The 16,665-nt window shown below is 42.7% G+C and overlaps 1 long non-coding RNA gene across 2 annotated transcripts; it reads right to left on the bottom strand.

Annotated features, from left to right (window-relative positions):
• Nucleotides 1-6,595: 6,595 nt before the first annotated feature.
• On the bottom strand, nt 6,596-16,401 carry LOC135905793 (uncharacterized). Of its 2 annotated transcripts, none has more exons than XR_010565501.2 (5): nt 16,226-16,401; nt 15,415-15,505; nt 12,478-12,663; nt 10,502-10,663; nt 6,596-6,698 (listed from the first exon to the last, which is right to left on the bottom strand). It is a non-coding gene; the product is annotated as an uncharacterized lncRNA (long non-coding RNA). The 2 variants fall into 2 exon arrangements; XR_010565500.2 differs by having other exon boundaries at nt 6,596-6,701; nt 16,226-16,400.
• Between the last annotated feature and the right edge of the window lie 264 nt (nt 16,402-16,665).

Consider the following 16,665-nt stretch of genomic DNA (forward strand, 5'->3'; position numbering starts at 1 on the left):
CGGAAAGTACCTCTGTGATTTGTCAGCATCGTATATTGCTCGTCAGCAGCACTTAAGTTTCACGTGTCAAAATAGGCTTTTTAGTTATTTGCTTTACACGAATTTTCACTTTTTTTCGATATGCTAATAGATCTCAATTTACCGCGTCTAGCGTGTGGACAGGTTCGATTTATAATCCGGGAAGCTGAATGGGAGTTGGTGCGGACGCGGTACCGTGCTGGAACATGTTAACTTTGCGGTATTAATGTCGTCGACCTTATCAGAAATCCTTACCTATTAAAGCTATCAGCCTTGTTATTACAGCATTAGAACATGATTAGTGTCATTTGAGGAGACGTGCACTCGTGTAGTTCAAGTGACTTCTTTTTCTTGCTATCGTTACAGTGAAGTTACGTTGCTGTTTCTGTTTCTGTTTTGTTTATGTTTATTCCTTCATCCGTGGAGAATCAACCCTAGCCCTCCCTCTTAACTTTTAACTGCCATAATCAATCGCTATGCTTTGGCAGAGCTCTATGTCGGGTTTTCTTTGAGTCATGTTTTTCATTCTTATTTGTAAACAAAAGCACGTCCATTCTGATGCGAGAAGCTACATTATTGCTGCCCGAATTCTACGTGTTAGTAATTGGCGAGCTTTTTGATGATAGTAAGTATTTTTTTAACAATTCTACAGATTCGCCAGTGATGAATACTACCTTTATACAGAATTTTTCAAAACGAGCAAACAACACCGTTACGCAGCACTCATTAGGCTTTTGCGCCATTACAACAACACAAAAAAAGACAGCAAGCAAGAGGGATTCAACAGACTTTAATGGTGCATTGCTTTCCTTATTAAAGTCTGTTGAATCCCTCTTGCTTGCTGTCTCTAATAGTGCATTGCTTTCCTTACTGACAGACCTACTTGCAACACCTGCGGCTGCGAGGAGACGATTGAACACCTCTTTTGTGACTGTCCCCGTTACAAAGTGCCAAGAAAAGTGCTCGTGACCGAGCTCGAAAAACTGGACAATCGCCCCTTTACAGAGGAAAAAGCTCGAGGGCACTGGTCCAGACGGGCTTCGGCACTCAAGGCCTTAAGGGCTTTGCTGAAGTTTTTAAGGACATGCGAATTATGCGACCGTCTCTGAGTGTTGTAGCGCGTAGTATCGCGTTACTGTGTGAATTTTTCGGTTTCCTTTTATCCCTTCTTCTTCTTCTTCTTTCTCCTTTTATTCCCTTTACCGCTTTCCCCAGCACAGGGTAGCCAGCCGGTACTCACACTGGCTAACCTCCCTGTCTTTCCTCCAGTTTGTCTCTCCCCCCCCCCGCCTTGCTTTCCTTACGGCGTCTGTGCAAGCGTTCGTGCCACAAGTATTCCGAATTCATACGGTTGATTGTCCCCAGACTGTTCTCCCAAAGTTTTCACAACAAATCTTACTTCCTGTGCTTTCCTTCGCCACTTCGACTTATGTACATAGCTTGTAAATATTTGGCTTCATACATAAATACACACTTGTTATCCGAGACACATGTCATTAAAGACATTTTTGTGAATGTGAGTGCCTTGGATCAATTTTTTCATGGTACGTTTTTACGTGATTGAAACAGCTACGAAGTTCAACAAAACAGACTGGTGAGCTAGCGCTGTGTCCTGTGTGCCTTCTCTCATGTCGTGCGTTTCTTCGCGCTAAAAACAAATAACATGAAACAGTCAGCTGCCACTTTTCTATTTTGTGTGAGGGTGAGGCAGGCAAGGAAGTGAGATCTCATGTGTGTTTTCTTATCAAGATCAGTAAAGGTGCGATAATAGCGGTAATGAACATTAGCTTAAGCATATTTTTTGTCGAGCGAGTTACTTTATACTGTGTATAAGAAACATCGATGGGTGCGATATTGAAGACCAGGACTCGTGGCAGAAACGAGTAACATATGAGAAAGGTTCCCTTCCAGCTACTTTATTTCAATGTACTCGGATCTGTTTTGATACACATGCTAACCACCAACAAGCAAATAGCGTTCAGATAAATTTAGTAAATAATAGCATTTCATTGCTATAGGCTGTTATGAAAACCACACGCGCGTCTGGTTGTTCTCCCTGCCTTTCCGTCTTATTCGCATGACGGTATATATGTTTGCGTCGCAATGGAACGGAATTTTTTTATCGCTTTATAAGAGCGTAGTTTGTTCGTGGTTAACGCATGTGTAACTTTAGCTGTAAAGGCTTCAAAGTAAAGCAATTGGAAGTGAGCGTTTGGCGCTTTATCTGGTTAATACCACGGTACCGGCCTTCAAATTCAGACTCATTATTCATAGCGGTACTTCAGTACATCGTTTAATCAATTGGTTCAATGAAATACACTGATCAACTACTTCAAGATGTTCGCGCGAGTCATCGTAACTTGAACATGGTAGACCTTTACCAGTGCTAGCAGCTGCAGCTTGACGAAGACTGACTGCTTTCCGGACCAAACTGAGGGTGAGCCCACAAAAAACCGAAGTGTGCAACATCTCCTGATAGAAAAGAAACAGCTGCAACTGTCCTTTTGTCACATGTGTCAACGCACCACGATCAGGTAACATAAATAGTTGATGATGCTTTAGTGTCCCAAAGCTGCATCTCATGTGTGAGTGACAGTGGAGGGCCCCGGGTTTTACTGTGAGGGCAGTTAAAATAAACTTGGGTTCGCTTAGTCCATCCGTCCGTCCCTCTGTACATTAAGATAGGCTCACGACGACCGTTGTCGCCATCGATCTTATTATGTCGTCGTGAGGCTTCACCACCGCCATAGCGCGAAGAAATAAATAAGTTTGCCCGCCATGCCACTGCCGTGCTCGCGTTGAAGACACTCCAAGCCCAGAGAAACCGGCTCATATAGAACGGCATTTCGAGACATTTCATCTTCACGTTGATACGTTTACCTAAATAGGCCTCCAACCTAACCTATCAAGTTCCGTTACACTATCTGGCTACAAATTCATCAGCTCTGCAACATCAGGTGAACACAGCAGTAGTAATTTATACCTGCATAGATTACGCATATATTCCATCAATTCTATGACTTGCGGCTACTACAACGCAGTATTTATATACATCCGCAATGATCTCACACATTTCCCATGTGCTGCAGCCTCAATGCCAAGAACCAATATCTTAAGCTCAGAAACCCACCTCTGCAGACGTCAGTGGCTAACTGTAAAGTCGATACGCATCCCCATGTGAAGCAACAGCCTCAGTGTTCTCTCTCCTTCCTTTCCCTCTTTTTATCCCTTAACCCCGCTTTCCACCTGTGTAGGGTAGCAAACCAGACGCGCGTCTAGTTGACCTCCCTGCCTTTCCTTTTCCTCTTCTCTCGGTCTGTCCCACAGAGTGGTGGCCGTGAGGGTGTCTGTTCTGTGTAATCAACCAATAAATCATTACATAATACCTGTATAATCTATAGTCACCTCGTAGGCCTGTAAAGCACAATCACTTTCTACTATAACAGCGCCTATGACGTTCAACGGTTTCATAATAGAGATGGAACAACAAAGCTGTTGCATCACATCAGGTGGTAGCTACACACGACCGTTGGCAGGACGCACGGAGGGTAGACAGATGAGCGTTTGAAACAGAATTTCGCTTACCATGAGATTAAAACTAATGTCAATGCAGCAGAGTGCGCTGCGGTAGCGTGCACGTATTTGGTCCGACACGTGCAAGCGTACAGATGAAATGACCCACGTATAATGCGCGCATAGAGATACAAAGCGAGAGTGGGCGGGTGCTATATAAAATGGCACCCGGTGCTTTGCGCAGTGTCACAGAGCACTTTCACTGACCGTATATTACATGGTGCAAAACACATAAGTGCGCCACCGCCCACGTGACAATCACAGGTAGGATGAACAGGCGAGCGCGTGGCCGCGCTATATGGAGTGCCAGTTCAGCCAGCGCGGTCTCGCATCAAAACAAATCTGCACATGTACAATAATTATCGGAGGGGTGGCTTCGTGTGATCTGCTACATTGTTGGACCGCACCAAAGCTATATGCACTGAATCGAGCTACGCTCCCAGCAGTGCTGCGCGAGCGGAGTCGTAGCTGCGAAGCTATAGCCTTGCACTTCGCGCACGGCTGGCGGACGCCACACCCTGAGGGAAAGGAAGCGACCCCAGCAAACTGTTCTCTATTGAGTGAAATAGATATAATTTCTTTCGTGAACAGCTGCAAGTAACGAGAAGGGCCAATACTTTTCGTGATGGATAAGTTAAACAACATTTATGTAATTAATTAAGCCACAGGTTTCGTGAAACTGTACGCCTCTTACATGGGGTACACAAAACATAGGCTTGCTTCCCCGCGAAAGCCATGTGCCACTGAAGTGGGATTCTCTTGAGAGCAACACACATTTAGGGAGTCCAAAAGCTTTAGCAGTCGACTAGACGCCAAGCCTTCGGGAGTTATTGCGCGTGCGCAGGATTGATTTGATGCGTCGGCACGCCGCTCGCGTGTTCACCATAACTCTGATAATCGCTGTACATATTTAGTTGGTCAGCGTCCTAAAAAAAAAACCTTAAAGCTTATTCAGTGCTTTCCTCTTCTGCTATTTGTAATGCTATGTTCAGACTACGTTCGTAAGGCGCCGATTTTTCGTAATATGCGTAAGCGGAAGCGCAACAAGCGTATGCGTCTAGTTCAGGCTGCGAACGTAAAGGTACCAACGTGCGCAATTCACGCAAAAATCGTGGGTGAGAGTGTTAAAGGGTCGGCAACATTTACGACTGTGATATTACGACCATTGCGACACAGCCAATGACCGATAAGCTTTCAGTTTTCAACAACCGGTGACGACACTTCCGTTCTCCCGTCTGCAGACAGCTCCGGGCGCGGGAAGTGCCATTCTGCCATTCCGTGCGCACGATTAGGTTGGCTGTGTTCGTGAAAATTTGTGCAGTGCGCCTTGCGAGACGGTTTTCAGTTGATCTGGCTTATCCGCCGAGGAAATCCATGGCCGCAGATGCGTGCTCCTAACTTCGATGGGCGGTCTCACTAGGTTTTCAAGGAAGCGGAACTGCTGGGGCGACATGCGCATGAAGTTATGAAACATCACAGCGTCACCAACTCGGAGCTTGGCGAAAAGGTTGTGAAAATCGCCGTCCACGGCCCTGTCCAGAAATACTTGCCGCTCCCAAACCCTTCTGCGTTGCCTTCGTCGTCTTTGTGCTATTGAATACATGACTATAAGTTTGTTTTGAGCGTGAATTTCTTCGATCTCGGCCAGCACTTGCATGTTGACAGGAGCCATATTGGACCGCTGGTGACGTCGATTCTGCAGCTCAAAATTTGATTGGCTTGTTGTAAAAGCCGTAATTTACGCAGCAGTAAATGTGAACAAAGGTGCCGGCGACATCCTGAAAGTCCAACAAGGACTAGTAATGCTATGTTCAGACTACGTTCGTAAGGCGCCGATTTTTCGTAACATACGTAAGCGGAAGCGCAACAAGCGTATGCGTCTAGTTCAGACTGCGAACGTAAAGGTACCAACGTGCGCAATTCTCGCAAAAATCGTGGGTGAGAGTGTTGAAGGGTCGGCAACATTTACGACTGTTATGTTACGACCGTTGCGACACAGCCAATGACCGATAAGCTTTCGGCTTTCAACAACCGGTGACGACACTTCCGTCCTCCCGTCTGCAGACAGCTCCGGGCGCGGGAAGTGCCATTCCGCCATTCCGTGCGCACGATTGGCTGTGTTCGTGAAAATTTTTGCAGTGCGCCTTGCGAGACTGTTTTCAGTTCATCTGGTTTATCCGCCGAGAAAATCGATGGCCGCAGATGCGTGCTCCGAACTTCGATGAGTGGTCTCATTAGGTTTTCAAGGAAGCGGAACTGCTGGGGCGACATGCGCATGATGTTATGAAACATCGCAGCGTCACCAACTCGGAGCTTGGCGAAAAGGTTGTGAAAATCGCCGTCCGCGGCCCTGTCGAGAAATACTTGCCGCACCCAAACCCTTCACTGTAAAAAAAATTTGCCTTACTTTACAGAAAATTTGCTGGTAATTTGTGACCGAACACTCTTCCGTAAATTAAGAACGGTCATTTCCGTAGAACGGACAACTGTAAAAAAGGAGACCGTAATACAAGATACGAGTGCTTCTGTATCTAGAAAACGGAAGATTCTGTATTCTGAATCTGTACTATAACCGTTAAAGTACAGGTGCTTCCCGTATTTCATCTTGCAGAGCATATCCATTCGAACAATGTGCCATCGGGCACAAAATTGCCCAGGACGTGCGAGAGTCGACCGAATTTCATTGGTGTGCTATTTGCTGGGATCAGCCGTGCCACCATCTGCGTTCAGCATGTGCATACGTGACCCACTGTTTTCAGCGGTCTTGAGCAGAAATGCAATTTGGTCAACGCTCGCACTTCCAGGGTACTTTTGTCCACGATAGTACATCTCCTTTAATGCAAATGTCATGAAGGCAGCTCATAGTCAAAGCAGCAGGTCACCATTGAGAAAATTGTCTTGCCAACACACTGACATGGCTGCAAAGATAAAACACTTTGCACTTTGTGATATGAATGCACTGCATAGCATATACACAAAAAGGTGCAACATTTCAGTCCTCAAGTTCTTAGATCACAGAAGCAACTTTATTTTCTTCAATCACTCGTCTTGCACTTCTTCCTGGTGAAAGTTGTTCTTGACTCCAAACACTTGCAAGGATAAACTTGCTGCTGTTAGGAGAAACAAATAGTCTTCGTGAATATCCATCCTAAAGAAAGCGGCAAAAAAGTTTAATCACAGAACACGAGAAAGCAGTAACTTCTGTGTTAGAAAAACATGTAAGTAGATCAACATTGCTGGCACAAGGGATGTTGCTGTAGCCAAAATTTCGACATAGGTGCTTGTCATTAGGGTAGCAAATGTTTTCCTTGGCTGTGTTGTGGGATTGTGCATATCTCACTGGCCCCTAGCCTCATTGGGGGAGAAGTAACTGGTGCATATAATAGGTCAAGAGAAGCCAAAGTGTTAAAATAAAGGAAGGAAGGGTGTGCTTAGCAGTGGTGATCGTGATGGAGCGGGTATGAGCAATGCTGTCAGTACTTGCCAAGAGTAGGGGTGACCAAAACAGAAAACGATGTACACATGTATGCAGTCATTAATCCAGTAGAACCAATCTTCCCAGAAGACAAAATAGGTATCAAGATAAACAGTTCGCACTTTTGAAAAAGGAAAACGAAGAATTAAGGAAAATAAATTTTGTATCAAGATGCATCTGGTTAAGATCACTGCAAATGGTAAATGAAGGCACATTATGAATATATATTTTGTTGCAAGCCGATGAAGAAAGTATATATTAACCAAATATTAAAAAATAGGGACATTAAAATTAAACTGGATATGACCATAAAACAGTAAAGAACAGCCTGTGGAAAAAAATGGGATGGATAATATAACCAGGTGCAAGATTGCAAAACGTCGAGTGCTGTTTATATTCATGCTGCTGTTGACGGCTTCAAGTTTCTGTCTTCCTGTGGAACCTTTGTCTTACTTGAACAAGGAAATGGGTCATTTTTTAAACAAGCCAGTTCAAATGCAGTTCAAAGCTTCAGCGGTGTTATAATGAAAGAAAATATTATGGTCAGTTCTCCTGCTCATCTTGAAACTTATTGTGCGCAACAAACAGGGACGAAGAATAGAAGAACCACAATGTTAAGCGCTCGTCCTTGTGTTTCTTCTATTCTTCGTCCCTGTTTGTTGCGCACAATAAGTTTCAAGATGAATTTGTTCCAACTAGGCCGACTCGCAGTCTTGCTTCAGTTCTCCTGGGTGTGCTTTCATTCACCAGTTATTTCCACCGGTGTAAGTTCAAAATTTAATGGTCTAAATGGACCTTAGCTCCTGGCAAACCATTAGCTGGTCTTTTTTTCAGCACAGATGCCTGCACATTATATGTGTTGGCAGGAGTGCTAGCGAACTACATTATACTTGTTGCCACAACCAAAGTGAAACTAGGTAACAGTGATTGAAAAAAAAACCAGCATTCCACAATACTGATTCAAGTCGTCTGGAAAAGTTGCTTAAGTTAACGTACACCCCCTACTCCACCAGACAATTATTCACCACACTGACTCTCATGGTGTCAACCATGCTATTACAACACTAGGCATCAAGTGAGGAGAATTAGGGGATAAGAGGGCACAATACTTTTTGTTAGAACATCAAATGTGCTTTACATAAATGCTACATTCCAACTAACAAAGGAGCAACCGGTTTGTGAGATAGTGACCAATGCATACAAAAGCTAATGACATTCTGTGCAGCAGAATGTTGACAATGAGGTGTTATGCGCACAAGTGTACTCTTTCACACAAAATGACATCCTGCACTCAAACCTTGTGCCAATATTAGAGTTTGAAAAACACTGTAGTGGAAAGCAAAGAGTGCTAAATTTGTTGAAAATTACTAAAAATTATTCGATTATTCATTATCGTTACTGTTCATTAAAGATTCACAGATTGTTCCCTATGGGTGCTGTAAACAGGCACCCTGCTTTTACAGTGGTAGCAACAATGATCTGTGGCACAGACGAGAATAAATGCTCATTAAGTTTATGCAAGAGTATATCCTACAAATTACACCCCATTTCACATTCCAATATGGTAGAAGAGGAAGACGAAAAAAACTACTTTCTGGTGGAGGATGCATACCCCAGAATAGAAGAAACAAGTGTACTCTAACCATTGCTGCTGCCTATGCCTGTGCACTAGCAGTTACATATAATATGGCAGTTACAATTGTTTTTCCACAAGCACTGCAAGCTGCGGCCAGTTTACCAGTACCCAGCTGTAATAAATTTAGGGCAAGCTAAAGCTCTCTAATGGATTTATCTCATATGACATAATTGGAATGCAATATTCTGCAAATAAGTGAAGCGCGATGTGCCATCCCATACAATGAAACACCTTTGAAGAATCTGAATCACCACCTGCACTCTTAGGCAAAGTTACACCCTTTGGAGTGCCGCTTCTGCCACACAACAATAATCGTTATTTGCCTCGATGCGTTTCCTTTCTTGAAGACGCCACGCCCGCTACTTTGTTGTCGGGAATGCTATCATGCTGATAACACGCATGCCGTTCGTTACTGGAAAGCACAGGGCTCGCAGCGTTAAAGAAAGAAAATGCATAAAGGCAGATGACAATTATCGTTGTGTGGAAGAAGGGGCACTTCAAAGGGTGTAACTCTGCCTAAGAGTGTGAGCCGTGACGAGGGAAAAGAGTGTGTTCTGTGTAAAGTAGTGCACCTGTATAACCTAAAGCTTTGGAGAATGCATTTAGTATGAGCTGGGAAGGTTCCTAATTTTATATGCACACAGTGAAAACCTCCATGCAGTTTTGCAAAATGCAAACCCCCAACCTTTTTGTTGTTCAAACGTAATGACACGTAGGGCCATAACATGTACATTATGGGTTTCGTTCCCAAACAATCAAAGTGAATAGCACCACCCTAAGTGTTATGTGCCTTCTTGTTAGTGTCGAATGCTGCGATCGGCAGAGAAACGGATTTCTGGAGCAATATAAAGTATTAGGTACTGTGATATCAGTTCTTTCACTGCTGTTTTAGCATTATCGGGTCCTAAAGTAAAGAAACGAGAAATAAATACATGCATATTTTACGCTACAACCCTCATAAGTATTTAGTAGTCTGGATTATAAAGGATTCCAGATTTACAATGCAGGACAGATTTTATTCCACTGAAAGAATGGCATCATGCCAATGATTCTGCATTTGGTGCTATATTTATTTGCATTTAGTTCAGTTGGAATGTGTGTGTGTATCGCCAGCGATATCGCTTGACATTTTTTATATTGGCTGTTTTCTAAATTTAGGCAAATTCGTATTCGCAAATAACCTTGTATGACACCAAGAACTTGCTTAGCAGGAGTATTTCTAACATTTGCAAGATATGAGGCCCTTGAAAGCGGCCTGGGGTACACGCCGCCCCCTAATCTCATCAGCAAGTTTCTGGAACTCATCTACGAGGTTTCTTATGATCAATGTAAAGTTGCTTGAATGGGGGAAATAGGGAATTTATAACAGGTGAATTATGCAGCATAAGAATGATGTCAGCAAGAAGCAAGCATCAAGAACTATAAAATGAAGACTATAAAATGCAAGAATTATTTGGGATGATTTAAAATTCTGGCATTGGAACGAAATGTCTTTCAATCTGTATATAAACTCTGATTATTCACTCTACTACCACTGCCTTCATTAGAAACATTCATAATCATTATCCTATCTATGCCACATCATCCTAGCTAATATTCAAGCCTTCATAAGCTGCTTTTTTTACTGCTAATTCTCTGTGGGAAAGAGGTGTCCGTATGAAGACCATATCATATACTTATTACCCGTTTTTTTGATAAATGATAAGGGAAAAACTTCACACCAAAAATGCATTGAGCTTGAGCAAGTTCTGCGTTTGATGCTGTTGATTCTTTTTTTCCCTTTGCCATCATTGACCCACCTGGTTAGCTAAGTAGACAGAAAAGCTGCAGGAGAAAGGTGGGGGTGCCAAACCAGACTTGTGCCCCAGGGGACCTTTTCACGGTCACTGGAGGAACTGCCTGTGGCCTCGGCATCTTCCTTGAGGGCCACGGCCATGTCTAAGAAACCTTGTCTCCACAGGCTGCACAAAGAAAGATAATTTGCTGAGCTAAGTCTTTTTCTTAAAAGAACCCATTTAAGTTGTATTCGTGGCTTTGCACCACAAAACTGACACATGACTGGCCACTCAAGACACTTTATGTGTATTCGCAGGCTTATTCCTTGGAAAAACACTTTTATGTAGCACACAATGAGTAACAGTAACAAAAAAGTGTATCAGGAGGCTTTCATATTGCTCTACAACTTTTCATTGACACATTTCATTTAATTATTTGAGATATTTAATAAATAATTAAGAATTATGTAATTAGGCAGAATGCACAATATAATCAGAGTATCTCCAGGCGATGGCAAACATTACCTTCATTTTGTCTAGTTACATCGCATTTACATATTTCTGAATCTTGGTGCACGATAGTTAAGACACCCTGTAGATCAAAAAACAATATTAAAATTTTCATAATCATCTCTTGCGTGTTATTGGTGGCTATGGCTGCTTCAAGTTATTCTTTCAGTGTGGTACAAGCAGTTTTGAAGTGAAATTGTTTTGCATCGAGGGCATGTAATCTAGGCAATCAAGCAAAAGGTCAAGTTGTGTTCACTATTCAGATGTTTAACTAAGAAGCTGCAGGAAAAGGAAACAAGACACAACACCTAATAAACAATGCAAAATTCGAAAATTTAAACTGAACAAGAAACCAGTTTTTGAAAACACAGAAAAAAAGCCAGCAGCTTACATTGAATACACCCTTGCTATGTACTCCAAGTGAAGTTGTTACCGCAATGCTTGGGCACCATATGAACATAACAATCAACAACTTCGAGTAGAATATTAACACCACTAAATGAACTGGCCTTTGAAGATTCTTGATCTGAAATCCTCAACGACTTGTTCTGGCGTTTAATCTGTCAAGCTCAATCTGTATTCTCAAAAGCTGGCTCTCGGCCATAATTTCTCTAAACGCAACATCAGCTTAAATCTCAAGATAGGGTTGACCTGTAAATAAACTGGATAATGCATGGCAAACATCATGAACTCTCTTACATGTTAACCAGAGGGTTCACTCATGCAGCCATGAAATTGTGATGCAGACACGATATATTGAAGCTGGTTTTGTGAAGTGTTTCATGCTTCCAAGGCTTCTTCAGTTGTGAAAGCTGTCTCCGTTAGCTAAATAAGCGATGAGAATAAAAAAAGAACTTCAACATGCTCACAATACGTTGGCCATTTGCAAGTAAACAGTAGCCTTCTTGGGAACCCAGGTTGCCTGGTGCAAATCTACTATGCCACAGTACTTGCGTTACCCAGTACCAGCCACTTTAAAATGCAATGTGTTCAGAACCCTTTCCTTCTGTTTGTCTGCTTTGGAAACAGTTTAACATGTGTTCAGTAGGCGTCGAGAAAGGGGACAGAAAACACTGTGCACCACTGATTTCTAACATGTTTCGCTGGGTGCAGCACACCGCACCGGATGCAGGTGAAGCCAGTGGAAATGCGATGTCATGCAGTCGCTTGTCCTGGAAGCAGGGCATATGGTGGACTAACTAGTGCGTGCGATCAGATAATATTGCTGCCGAAAAACTTTTCTTTGTGGTTTTTCACATTTTAGGAGGTCTCTACATGTCTGGTAAGCACTTTTATGACAATCTGAACCCGTATACGATAGTGTTCTTTTACATCAAGTTTTTTCTGATTTACCAGTGTTTCCATTGCACGCCACTTATGTTAGCAACACTGTAGACACTACAATGGAAAAATTCTGGACACCTCGAAACACTGCTTGGGTAGTTTATGGCACATCAGGCAGGCATGTTAGGGGAAGAAATGCTACACACCCGTGCAACAAAGTGCTGCCGCAAAGTTGTCAAGCACCAACTTCCGGGACAAGGCCGGCTTCAGTCGAGGGCGCTCGATGTGCTGTTCATCCCCTGTAGTAGAGATCAGTGGCGTGGACCCTTTTATACTGGCTGTCTTTTCTGGTCGGAACCTTGGCAACAGCTTCCACCATACTTTTTTTGAACCTGCAACATGTGCAGAGAAAGTCACATCACTGTGCGTTGATTGTATGGCTTTATTGTGCTACACATTCTATCAAATCATTAAAAAATACAGTTCACACATTTTTACTTCTGTATATAGACAGTCTAGTTGCTATACACGCGAAACATTATCATTCCTCTGACAGAATACAACAATAGAAGCGTACACTGTAAAGCTACACTAAAATTTAAATTGATGTGACACCATATGAGCATACAGTATGCTTACTGTATGCTTTAGCCCTGTGTCAAGTAAAAGTTAATTGTCAATCATTTATGGTGTATTCCTACTTATTCTGGGTCATCAAACTGTAGAATCAATGTTCCAAGTTTACACAATGTTGGCTTTTGATTGCCTATGTGATCCGTTTCCTACTTACGCATGCAGTAATCCCACTGTATTAAGGAAAAAGAGAATAGGAAATGCCGTGATAATCTTCTACATTTGATGAGGTCAGGAGCAATGACCAATAGCATGTGGTTGAAGCTACATATATACTCAGTTTTCACACAGCTTAATTATTCAGCAAGTAATAAAGAGCTATCCTGTGTACCTCTGCATGACCAATAAAATCTGACTACTTGACACTGCACTAAGGCTGCCGCTTGGTACTGTTCGGCAGTTCAGCTTTGGTTTTCTGATATACAGATCTGTTTAGGTACCAGTAGTTTACTTGCGATAAAATGGAGCTCGGAGCACTGGTCATTTGCACATAAATAATGCGACAGCAAATACAACACAAGGATAGGAATATGGGTCTCTTGGAAAAAGTACATACACATTATGATTATAATGTGATGTCATGCCACAATGAAACAGAAAGCAGCGCATAGAAGTGGACGGCGCTTCTATGCCACCAAGGTTATTGGACAGACAGTACTTCAGAAGTGCCCGCAACACAATGTGTTGGCGGGCTAGTTGGTGTGAATCCATAAATACTTTGTTAAGTGCAAAACAATGGACACAAGAAAGACGACCAGCACAAGGCGCTACACTCAACTGACATCACTTTATTGCGTCGCTCCTTTATAAATAGTAGAATCTAGAAGAACATCCGCAGTTAGCACCATGTGCAGAGACCACCAACAACCAATCACAAGAGCGTACTCATGCGACGGGATCCAAAAAACCATATTGAGCACTGCACAAGGTTAAAGAAGGCACACTAATGCACTGTGACCCCAATGACTGTATGAAGAAAGCTTCCGATAACTCTCAGGCGGTGGTATCACAGCACTTTTTCAAAATCGTAGTATCACGAAACATGGCTTTGCACTTCCATATTTTACAATGTTGAGCCAAATGGGAACCTGTGCCTGTTGGTATGGATCGCTTAGGTTCGCAATGTTTCGTGATGCTACGATTTTGAAAAAAGGGCCGTGATACCACCGCCAGAGAGTTATCAGAAGTTTTCTTCATACAGTCACTGGGGTCACAGTGCATTAGTGTGCTTTCTTTAACCTTGTAAAGTGCTCAATATGTTTCTTTTTTGGATTCTGTCGCATGAGTGTGCTTTTTTGATCAGATGTTGGTGGTTCCTGCACTTGGTGTTCACAGCAAATGTTCTTCTAGATTCTGCTGTCTACAAAGGAGGGACGCAATATAGTGATGTCAGTTGAGAGTAGCGCCTTGTTCTGTCGTCTTTCTTGTGTCCGTTATTTTGTGCTAAAAAGCAATGATGTATTCCTTGTGTGTGTTTGAAGACAGCTCCACACGCAGTAGCGTATCCAGTATTGCTGCCCAGTGGTTTAGCTCGCCGCAGTTTGAAGTGCCACAAAACATAAGGAGAGAAACCTGCATTTATAGCCTTGTTGCAAACAAGAATATAACGTGAAGTGCATTCTGAGGCCAGAAACTATAAAAAAAAATTTCACGATGCACCGCTATGCAAGGTTTTATAGCAAAGTCAAATACATTTAGTGTAAATATGACACTATGATGGTGCACAATGGTGGTAATCTGTAATAATATAAAAGGTGCCTTAATGTTACAACAAAAGCTGACATTACTTAATAATAGCCCTGTAAAATTTAGCATGCAGGGGCACCGCTTGGTTAAACAATAGTGATGTATTGTCTATGTACACAAGTATTACCCACGCATTTCTGCCATTGTCTAAATGGCATAAATGAATGGGTAATACTTGTATACATAGATATTACATCTCTATTGTTTAACCAAATGGGTAAACTATGTCTGCCTGACACAAGACTAGAATTAAACCATAAATTATATATAGTCACCCTAACAGTAACACCTCACTTGAACTTCACAGTAAGTAGACGCCTGTTGATGCCAGCCTCCCCCAATGCTAAACTGTGCTGCATGCTCTACAGAGAAATTATAGTGGTATCACTCAACTCTGAAGCCATTCAGGACTGCAGCACTGTAGAAGACATCTACAAATGTCCCACTTCATGTATAACAGCCTGAATTGCTTGCACATCTTACCAAGTGCAAATTAAAATTTCTTTTTGTTTAGCATTTTTGCCTGCTAGACCACAATCCAATGTCATCAATATATTAACATATTACCTCAAAGAACCTAATTTGGCTTGTAGATTAACACCTTTGCATACTGCCACAGCTGCACTCTGTCATATGCGTTGCAATCATAAAGGAGTGCTGGTCCACCAGCACTCCAATGTCACTAACAGTGATCACCTACACAGCTAAGTAAACGGTCCTGATTCAGGTGGCAAATAGCTATGAGAAAAAAAAAATCCACTCACCTTGAGAGCTATAATACTGCAATAACTTGAGAGAGATGGACCCATTGCAGGCAGCAGACCTCTTCTCAGCTCCAGCACAACAGCAACTTGCCTTTCAGTAAAAGAAAAGGATTGATTAGTAATGATAAGTTACCTTGTTTTTGCTTAGTATCAATACAATCTGACTTTCATGCATATCCACTCTCCGCTTTAGTAATACAACTGAATTATTCGTCAAATAAAAGAGTCTATGGTGATACCATTCGCTTCTCTTGTATGTCCAAATGTTTTCGCACTGATACCCCGTTTACTGCTTGCTTAGTGGCACGAATGCCTTGACTGCCCAGACATCATTCGAAGGAACACGTCTTGCTGCACCGCAAACGGTGCAGCAAGACGTTTTTTTCCGGTCACAATTAAAACGTGCACCCAAGCAAGAAAGTAACGATCACAGGTAGTGAGCGACTGCTATTGCCTCGAACGTTTATTTCCGTATTTTAACAGAAGTTCTTGTATCGGATACAGTATGCTCTCAAGCCAATACAAGCGTCAATACAAGAGCTCAACTGAACGCAGTTTTATTCTACGCTTTTAACGCGAGTGAACAAAAGGTTAGAAGTACCTCACGGAAATTGCGATCAAGCCAATCGCGCTACGACTGGAATCGATCTGAAGAGATAGGTTTTATCCTTTCCCCATTCATGCGTGATTTTTGCCCTAAGACGTTGCATAGTGGTCTTTTGAAACAATATTTCTGTTCGCGACACCGGCTTACCACACATCATTTTAACACCTACGTTATGCAAAACAAATAAGATTAAAATGGGCTTACCTCATGAGCAAGTTACCAGCGCGCGTAGACTGTTGAACACCCGTTGAGAGCAAGCAGGCTATCCGTGTCCAAGCGCATACGTGCACCCAAACACAGGACAACTTCTTCGATGCCGCAGCGAGCAGAGTTTTGTACACGAAGTGAAAGACATCCAACGCAAATATCTCCGAGCGATGACGGCAAATAACGAGCGCACAAGCGGACACAACACAGCAACAAATTCGGAACTTTGCCGATTTGAACGTGCCGAGACCCAAGCAGCGTAACCATCCATCGTTTCTGTTCTTCGCTCCCGATGAGTCAATCTCTCTTCCTTGGGGTCTTGCTCCACCCTTGAGTACAAATCAAGAGATATTTACGGCGAATTAACAACATTTACAACACGACTCGAAAAATGCCGGCTGACTAGACATGTGCATCTCCGTCTGCCACTCCAACGG

The sequence above is a fragment of the Dermacentor albipictus genome, chromosome 1 (genome assembly GCF_038994185.2).
Source record: "Dermacentor albipictus isolate Rhodes 1998 colony chromosome 1, USDA_Dalb.pri_finalv2, whole genome shotgun sequence".
In the NCBI taxonomy this organism is placed as follows: Eukaryota; Metazoa; Arthropoda; class Arachnida; order Ixodida; family Ixodidae; genus Dermacentor; species Dermacentor albipictus.